The sequence below is a fragment of the Lissotriton vulgaris genome, chromosome 1_1 (assembly GCF_964263255.1).
Source record: "Lissotriton vulgaris chromosome 1_1, aLisVul1.2, whole genome shotgun sequence".
NCBI lineage: Eukaryota > Metazoa > Chordata > Amphibia > Caudata > Salamandridae > Lissotriton > Lissotriton vulgaris.
In genome coordinates, this window is record NC_141685.1 from 758,092,090 (window position 1) to 758,101,276 (window position 9,187).

Consider the following 9,187-nt stretch of genomic DNA (forward strand, 5'->3'; position numbering starts at 1 on the left):
ACAACGGAAGAGATCTGGTACTCCCTTCTTTGTTTATGTAGTGCATGGCCGTGGTATTGTCTGTGCGGACGAGAACTGCCGACCCCTGGAAGAAAGGCCTGTAGTGCCAGACGAATTGCCTTGAGCTCCAGGAGATTGATATGGAGAAGGGGGTGCTTATGCAACCAATGCCCGCTTACATGCAAGTCCTGTTGCACTGCGACCCAGCCTTCCAGCGAAGCGATACCAAAGGGGATGATGGACCGAGCGTTTGAGCAAATCAAACACTCACCCCAGTCAACTGATCTCGGTTTAATCCATGATCATTCTTTAGCTCACTCCACGACCCCAGTTCAGAAGCATCTGTAGTCACTACCTGAGGAGCTGGATTGATCACGAAGGATAGACCTTGGGATATATTCTCTTCTTTCGTCTACCACAAAGCGGCCCTCCCCATAGCCGGCATGATAACCACTCTGTCTTCGAAGGATTCGTCTACTTGTCACCATTGCAGGTCGAGCTGCTCCTGAAGCAAATGCATCCACAACCTACAGTGAGGAATCAAAGGAATGCAAGAGGAAATTGTTCCTAGCAGGGATTTGTACGGGCGGACTGAAAGATACTTTCTTCTTCGCAACAGCAAAGCCATGAATATCAGTTTCTCTTGCCTTTCGAGGGATGGGGAAGCCTTGTTGAGAGACGTGTCCAGGATGTCTCCTAGGAAGCGTGCTTTCGTAGAAGGGCAGCGAGATGACTTTTCCCTGTTGAGAATCAGGCCCAGATTACTGAACAAATTTGTACATGCGTCGACTGTATCCTCCGCTGCACTTCTGGACAAGGCCTTCAGCAACCAATCGTCCAGGTAGGGAAATATCTTGAAATGCTGCATCCTCAGGAAGGCTGCCACCGGCGCCAGCACCTTGGTAAAGATTCTCGGAGCAGACCGAAGTCCAAACGGAAGAACTCTGAATTGACAGTGGCTCTTGGCTACTGTAAACCGTAGAAACCTCATGTGGGCTGGTTGAATGGTTATGTGAAAATATGCATCCTCGAGATCGAGAGAGGCCATAAGATCCCCGGGATTGAGGCGAGGTAAAATGTCCTGTCCTGGAGAGACACCATCCAAAAAGACTGAATTAGGAGATAGGTGTTTAGCTTCCTGAGATCTAATATGGGGCGCCACTTCTCCAGGGTCTTTTTGACCAGACAAAATCTGGAGTAAAACTCCTTTCCCGTTTCGATCCTCGTTAGTTAGGATCATCATCAGGACTTGGTTGTCTGGTTTGGGGCGTGCTTGATGATAGTCCGGGAGCCAGAGAAGTAGGTGGCTAGTTAGCAGACCATCACAATTTGGTGGGGCAGCCTGCAATGCATGGGGCTGGACCGGTCATAGATCATCTGGGGCCTGCTTGTGGGCACTGTTGAGAATCTGTGCCTCAATCGGCGTGCTAGTGCAGGATTCGATCTCCGATCGAATCCTGCACTAGCACGCCGATTTACTCAGATGACGTGCTGAACCACGGCCAAATCCCAGACGGCCGACTAAGGCACAGATTCTCAACAGTGCCCACAAGCAGGCCCCAGATCTATGAAAGGTCCAGCCCCATGCATTGCAGGCTGCCCCACCAAATTGTGATGGTCTGCTAACTAGCCACCTACTTCTCAGGCTCCCGGACTATCATCAAGCACGCCCCAAACCAGACAACCAAGTCCTGATGATGATCCTAATTAACGAGGATCGAAACGCCGTCGACCTAACAGCCCAACAATAGGTGCACCCCTTCTCCGTGGCTCAACATCAAATTGAAAGATTTACTGTTTATTGTGATATCGCATTGTCACATGTTCCTTGAGCCACTCACTGTAAAATATTTGCACTTTTGCTCACAGTGCGCCGTTCACGCTGTCCACTTTTTCACTTGCGTCGCCACCTTCACTTTGAACACTCTATGCACCAAGTACTATATAGTTGTCACTAATTCAATCTATGCAGTGCTGCTTCTAACTGTATACAAGTCCGACCATGAAACTAATGTCATATCATAAAGATGATTAACTATCTTTTTCCATACAAATGAGTGCTCTCCTTCTTTCCTTACAAGTAATGCTTTATGCATGCATGTTTAATTGTCTACTTATCCTTACCTCTCAGGACATTGTTTCTTTGTTTCATCTTACTAGACTGGAGGCACAGAGAGACGGAACTTGAAGAGATTTCCTGTGTCTGGAAATCGAGCCGAGGTGCATCTCCTTCACAGACTAAAATTGGAGACATGATTTTTCTAAGGAAAGGAGATATGGCAAAATCTGTTCAGGAGATGCTTGTAATATGAGAAAGTTGTTCCTCTAGCACCAGCAGCAGAACCGATTCCAATTTAGGTGGTACGTCTTAGTACTTTCAGGTCTGGATTTTGCAATAATATTCCTGCACTGCAGTGAGATAATCATGTCACAGAATTCTATGAACGCAGGAGCCATACATGCAGATGAAGAGACTCCGGGTCTGGGTGACATACTTGGCCCTTGTCTCTGGTCAGGAGAGATGTAGATGGTTATAGGCGTACAGGCTTTGAATCCGCCAACAGAATTTCCAGGAACCAGTGCTGCCTGGGCCATCGAGATGCCATCAGGATCAGACGACAGCCTTACATTTTATTCTTGGTCAGTACCCCAGGGATTAATGGGAAGGGGCGAAAAGCGTAAGCATATATCCCAGAACATTGCATTAAAAGGGCATTTGCCCACGACCCTAAGTGAGGAAATCTGCTGTCACTGGCATTTGTTGTTCGCTCTAGCGGCAAAGAGGTCAAAAGCTGGCTTTCCCAATATCCAAATCACCATGTCGAGCTGAACCTGTTCCAACTCCCATTCGTGGCACCTGGACTGCGCTCTGCTTAACGTATCTGTCAGTGTACTGTGCAACCCTTGGACATGTTCGGCTCGGAGCGAGATTCTGTGTTGCCTCGTCCAGTCCCACAGCTCCTACGCTTGCTGTGATAGCATTATGGAATTAGTACCCCCTTGTTTTTTTACGTAGTACATGCTGGTCGTATTGTCCAGCACAAAGAAACCGGCTATCCTTGGCAAAAAAGCCTGAAGAGATAGAAAAATGGCTTGGAGCTCTAGCCTGTTGATGTGCTGTTGTCTTTACGCAGTGAACCCTTTGCCCTTTATTTAGGATTCCTGCAGATGGCCTCCCCAGCCATAAAATAGAACCGTCTGACATCAGAATGAAATCTGGGATGCTTTGGAGGAAAGTAATGCCCTTTGAGAGATTTGGTCCATGAAACCATAATTGCAGGGCCTCTTTTGTGTGAGTTGTGCACTTTATTACATCCTTGAAGGATACGGAGGTTTGCAGCCATTGCCTCTGTAGTTCTTCTTGAAGAGGGCTCATCCTTACTCTAGCCAGTCGCACTAGATCTATTGCTGAAGAACACCTTTCCAGGAACAATTTGTATGTTCGTACTGAAACAGATTCTTTTATCGATATATTCTTTGACAGTCTTTGAAATCATATTTGCCTTTCTTGTGATAGGAAACCTATGCAGTAGATGGTATTTATTGTTGATCCCAGAAACCATATAACTTAACTGGGAAGGAATTAACATTATTCCTTCTTTACAGTGAAGCCTAGAGTCTGGAACAACTGAAGGCAGATGTTTGCAGTTTAACTGGCCTTCTGTGCTGTTGGTGTTTTGAGCAGCCAGTGATCCAGGTATGGAAATACCTGGAGCACTTGAGATCGTAGGTGTGAGAAGTTGGCCTGATATGCAGTGCTCACTATTCTAGTGATCACTATGTATCAGTCCAAACGACCCTTATTGATGATTGGTTGTAAGTCAACCTTAGAGACCAGCTATCCTAGTAGCATGGACAAGAGCAGTCTTTAGGCTAAACTCTAGAGGGCGTGTTAAGCCAGCTGCTATACCATCACATATACCCCTTTAACACCAAGTGAAAGGACACCACACAAGTAGTTATGAAAATAAAAGGATATTTATTTAGAACACAACAGCCCTGGACTCTTTATGAGGACAGGGCGCTAAGCACAATACAAAGCTCTTAAAGAAATACTGAAAGTTGCACAATTTACACGAATGCCCGAGGGGCACGAAAAACCATATACTCTGAAAGTAGAATGCGAAATTACTAGCAGGTAAGTACTACTCTCATAGACTTTAGAAACGCTGGACCTACAATGCTGAACCCTTAGATTAGAAGCAGGAGGCCTAGGGACGTCGTGTGCAGAGTGGAAACTCTCACGCGTAATGCGGGACAAAGTCTATGGATCCTAGTAAATGCAAAAGTTAGTGTTCTCGGGCGAACCCGACTAGGTAGGTCAAAAACGAAAGTGGATCTAGACACTTAGAGAGTTGGTCTACGCTGGAGCACCGTAGTACTCGGTTTACCTAGCCCAGGGGCTGCGGCTGCATAGGGTTCAAGTGTCGTCGGGAATCCTCGTTGACGAACCAGGAGCCTGAAGTGGAAGTTGCTGGCAGGCGACCAGTGAAGATGTTCCGGGCTGATCCAAGGACGGGATCAGCTGAAGAAGAGTACCTGTAAGCAGAGGGGACCAAGTTCTGAATCACTAGCCAGTGATTAGGTGGGCACCAGGATGGCACCGGACGAGGTCACTCAGCCAGGCGAAGAGGTGACACTGGATTCTGCTGCTGCACGGACCAGGGGCGCTGATGTCGACCAGGCTGGAGGTCTGCGAGCTGTCCCACGTCGGATGTCTGCTGCTGGCGATGCTGGATGCGGTGAAGGAGGCAACAAGCCTTGGCTACGGCAAGCCCACGTGGCGACACAAAATGCCGTCTTGAGGGGACCAGGAGGGTCCGAAAAGGGTCCCCTTCAGGAGGAGACTAGGGCCAGTCAACAGGAGCTAGACCAGCGGTGTAAACAACGTAGGTCGTCGTCTGGAGGGTCACTAGCCAACGGGCAAGTGACCGGACAACGGAGTAGCAACCCAGGAGCAAAAGGACCCCACGCAGATCTGGTGGATGCTGGGGGGCTGGTCTTTGGAGCTCGTGCTGCTTGGGGTTGGGGCTTCTCTTACCCCAGTGCACCCACTCGAGGGTCCCTCGGTGGTGGTGCTGGTTCAGTGTCGTGCTGGTTCTGATGATCGCCGGGTCCTCTGGTCTCGTCGCACCTACGGTTCTCAGCTGTGCTGTAGAGGCAGGTTGAGGTCAGAGAGGGCAGGGAGTCTGGGTCTCGTCGAGCTGGGCAGTCTGGTTCCGGAGGAAGGACGTTTCAGCAAACCGCAAGATACTTAGGTGGTGCCTGCTGCTGCAGGGTGACTACTCCTTAGTCACAAGGGAGAAATCTTAGGAAGAAGTCTTGAGTTCCTTTCGTAGAAAGTAGTTTCAGGATTCAAAGATGATCTAATTTGGAAGGGTCCCCGCTCCTACCTTTATTCTAAAGAAAGGGGCTGGTATGCGACTAGGTCCTGCCCATGGGTGGGACCAGGAAGGGGGGTGGTTACACCCCTCTCCCATGCCGGACTTTCCCCAGCTCAAGGGCTGGTGTGCCCCTGGAACTGGTTCAAGCCGGCCTATGCATAGTGAGCACCGGGGTGCAACTTGCAGTCACCTTCCTCTAAAGCCCTGCCTACCTAGGATACACAAAACCCTGTCTGGGATGGTGCTAGCACCGCCCCTGACAGGAAACCCTTTGTCCAAGCTCTCCTCGCTGGAAGGACTCCCAGCAGCAGGTCAGACTTGTGTCTGTGGTGGCAGCATCCATTTTGTGATGCTGAGGCTTGAGTTACCTTTAACCGGGGTTCACAGTTACACACATGTCGTGTCCCTCTAGAAGGGTGGAATGCTAACCCCCGTCGCCAGAATTGGCGAGGGGTTAGTATTCCAATTCGTATGACACCTTACTCGACATGTTTTGATAAAGCGATACCAGAGTTGGCATATAACCGCGAGGATTATAATGCACTTAAGAGTATATGGTATGCGTTATCATGAAACAGCTATTAGGACTTGGTTCCGCAAGCTGCAAACGGGCTCAGCTCATGCCAGAGCACCATCTCACATAATTCCAAGCACTCTGCCTTCAGGATTGTCAAGGCCTGCCAGGCAGTATGGGGAGGGTATAGGCCCGGCAGACTGCTTGCCCACCTTTTCCGCCCCCTTGCTCAAATTCCTACATCACTGAACTTAGGGGGCAGGCGGATGGCATGGTGCACACCACCTCAGAAATCTGCAACACCTTCCTATCATACTATACCGACCTCTACACTTCCACACTGACGGACAACGACACGGAGAGGGGAAATTACTTGAATGAGGTTGCTATGGTGTTCTTAGACAGGTGGATGACGGACTTCCTGGCACACCCCATAACAGCGGACAGTGTTGAAGAGGCCATAGACTCCATGAAAAGCGCATCCGCGCCTGGGCTGGATGGGTTTACCCCAGATTTTTATAAGGTTTACAAGGAACTACTGGTCCCCCACCTGGTGGAAATGTATTCAGAAGCACTAGAAACGGGCTGCCTCCCCCCTACCTTGAGAGAGGCAGTTATTGTATTGTTGCCGAAGCCGGGCAAAGACCCTACCCTCTGTTCCTCGTACCGCCCACTGTCCCTCCTTAACCTTGATTATAAAATCCTTGCAAAAGTTCTGGCCATGCGACTTTCACTTCTGATGGACACCATAATTTCGCCGGCCCAGTCGGGCTTTATCCCTCACCGCTCCACATTCCTCAACCTCCGCACACTGTTCTCGGTCCTCCACAGGGTGGATCCCGATACACCAGCAGCTGCGATATTATTGGACGCGGAGAAGGCTTTTGACTCCTTAGAGTGGCCTTTTTTGATGTCGGTGATGCGCCGCATGGGCATTCCGGAGTGCCTGGTCAATACAGTGGAATTACTGTATACTCTACCGGTCGCCCGACTCCGCCTTACCGGCACCCTCACTGCCCAGTTCAGACTGGGCCGCGGCATGAGGCAGGGCTGCCCATTATCCCCTCTATTATACATTCTTGCAATGGACCCTTTGGTCCGACACTTCCAAGAGCGGCATCTACACCGTGGCCTCCAGTTCCGCACGGGCCCGTTATTGGTCTCGTTATATGCGGACGATACCATCCTTTACGTTAGGCAACCACAATCCAACCTGGAGCCGCTCCTTCTGGAAATCACCCGATTTGGGAAATTCTCTGGCCTTGGCATTAACTGGCACAAATCGGTTATCTTTCCGTTGACGCCCTGCACTGTCGAATGGCCCTGCTCCTTCCCTCTTACGTGGTGCCATGACTCTGTAAAGTACCTTGGCATCCATGTTCACATGGAGACGGAGGCCATCCTCCGATTGAACTACGGCACTGCTGTGGCAGCCTTGGAGGGACAGATTGAGCAATGGACCAGGCTCCCGTTATCCATGGTTGGCCGTGTCGCTATCATCAAAATGATAGTTTTACCCCGATTTCTGTATCTGTTCAACAATATTCCCATACCCCTCACCAAGGTTTTCTTCACGCAACTCTGCTCCTTGCTCCTGTCGCTGGTATGGGGAAGCAAGACCCCCCCGAGGGTCCTGGCGGGTACTGACTCTCCCATATGAGAGAGGCGGGCTGGGCGTCCCTGACTTTTACCTCTACTTCCTTGTGGCGCAGTGCGCCTATGCTTACCCATGGTTCCACCCTGACGCCAGGATACCTTATCTGAAACCTGAAGCCGACTTGGTGTTGCCTGGCTCCCTGTCTACAACGCTACAGTCGGGCTTTCCTAGAGACCCAAAGGACATCCAAACGGTGTCCGCCACGTGCTGGGCATGGAGGAGGCTGAGGCGTTTAGTCGATCTCCCACATCTGGACTCTCCGGCACTTCCACTTCCTAACGCCACTTGGCATCCGATAACCGGGGAGGTAGTGGTGCGTAACACCTTTGCCAAATTCCACATTGCCTCGATCGGGGATCTTTTCCCGGAGGGACACGTGTTCACCCTGACTGAGGACCCCAGGTTCACTGATAGGACATTCATGGACTCGTTTGTCCTAACTAGACTACGTTCTTTACTGCGAGCGTCCTTCCCATCGTTTCCCCTCCCCCACGAGGAGATGACGCCTCTCACCCTCATCATCCAACACCCCTCGAGTGCGCACCTGGTCTCCAAATTGTTTCGGATGTGCTGTGATCTCCTTCCCTCTCGCGACCAGGCAGTGAGGGCTGCCTGGGAAGCTGACCTTGGTTACCCCATCTCAGACTACCAGTGGCAATGGTGCTGCAGGGCGACCAAAACTGTTTCGCTTAACAGCAAGCACAAGCTTTTGCACTTTAAATTTCTGCGACGGCTATACTTTACACCCGCGAGACTCCACAGAATAGACCCATTGCGCTCACACCACTGTCCCAAATGCGGCGGCCAATTCGCTGACTTCGCACACCTCTCCTGGACATGTTCCAAACTGTATGACTATTGGTCCCGCGTGCACGTTACACTGGGCGCAATACTCGGTTTGCCACTGTTCCATGTACCGGATATAGCCCTTCTGGGTAATGTTGCTGACTTTCCGAAAACAGTGCGCAAGCTAGCGGCGCTGGGCTTCTTGCTGGCCAAGCAAGAGATTGCACTGCGTTGGTGCGACCGACGCCCCCCCCCCCCCCCCCTACATAGCGCCTGGCTCAGGAGCATGGCAAACTGCAATCTAAACAGCTCTGAATACTCTGAGATGGTCCCCTCTGCGTCGCGACCGGTTGACATCTGGGGCCCCTACCGTGCATACATAGCGACCACCATTGAGGGTTTCCAGGCTACACCTGCCCCTGCGAGGGTCCCTGAGGGCATCGGCTGAAGGGGGGGGGGGGGCTTGGCTTTCGCTGAACTCTGGTCGACGTGCACTAGGGTTGTCTACCCCTCCTCCCCCACCCCCCTGTCTTCTTACTTCCCTTCCTCTCTCTGGGTGGGCATCTTGCTCCGACTGGACTTCTAGTTCACCAGTGTGTTTGTGCTGCCGACTGGATGTACGCCCCGAGTGCCTCGGTTGGCGCATACCATTGACGATGGTCCCCATTTCTATTCTGGCCGTGTCTCAAATATAGGATCGAAGACTGATACCTCTACTAGCGATGACTGAATGTGACACCTTCTGATTTGTTATGTCATGTGGTAATTATTCCCTTATTGTTTATTTGGTTTTTTCTTTTGGGAGAAAAGTATACATCCAATAGTCAAGTATCTTGCATGCATTCC

General features: G+C 50.7%; 1 protein-coding gene across 1 annotated transcript in view; it reads right to left on the bottom strand.

Annotated features, from left to right (window-relative positions):
- The window catches only part of SHCBP1L (SHC binding and spindle associated 1 like), a 1,462,574-nt gene that overhangs the window by 1,039,812 nt on the left and 413,575 nt on the right, over window positions 1-9,187 (bottom strand). The window lies entirely within an intron of this gene.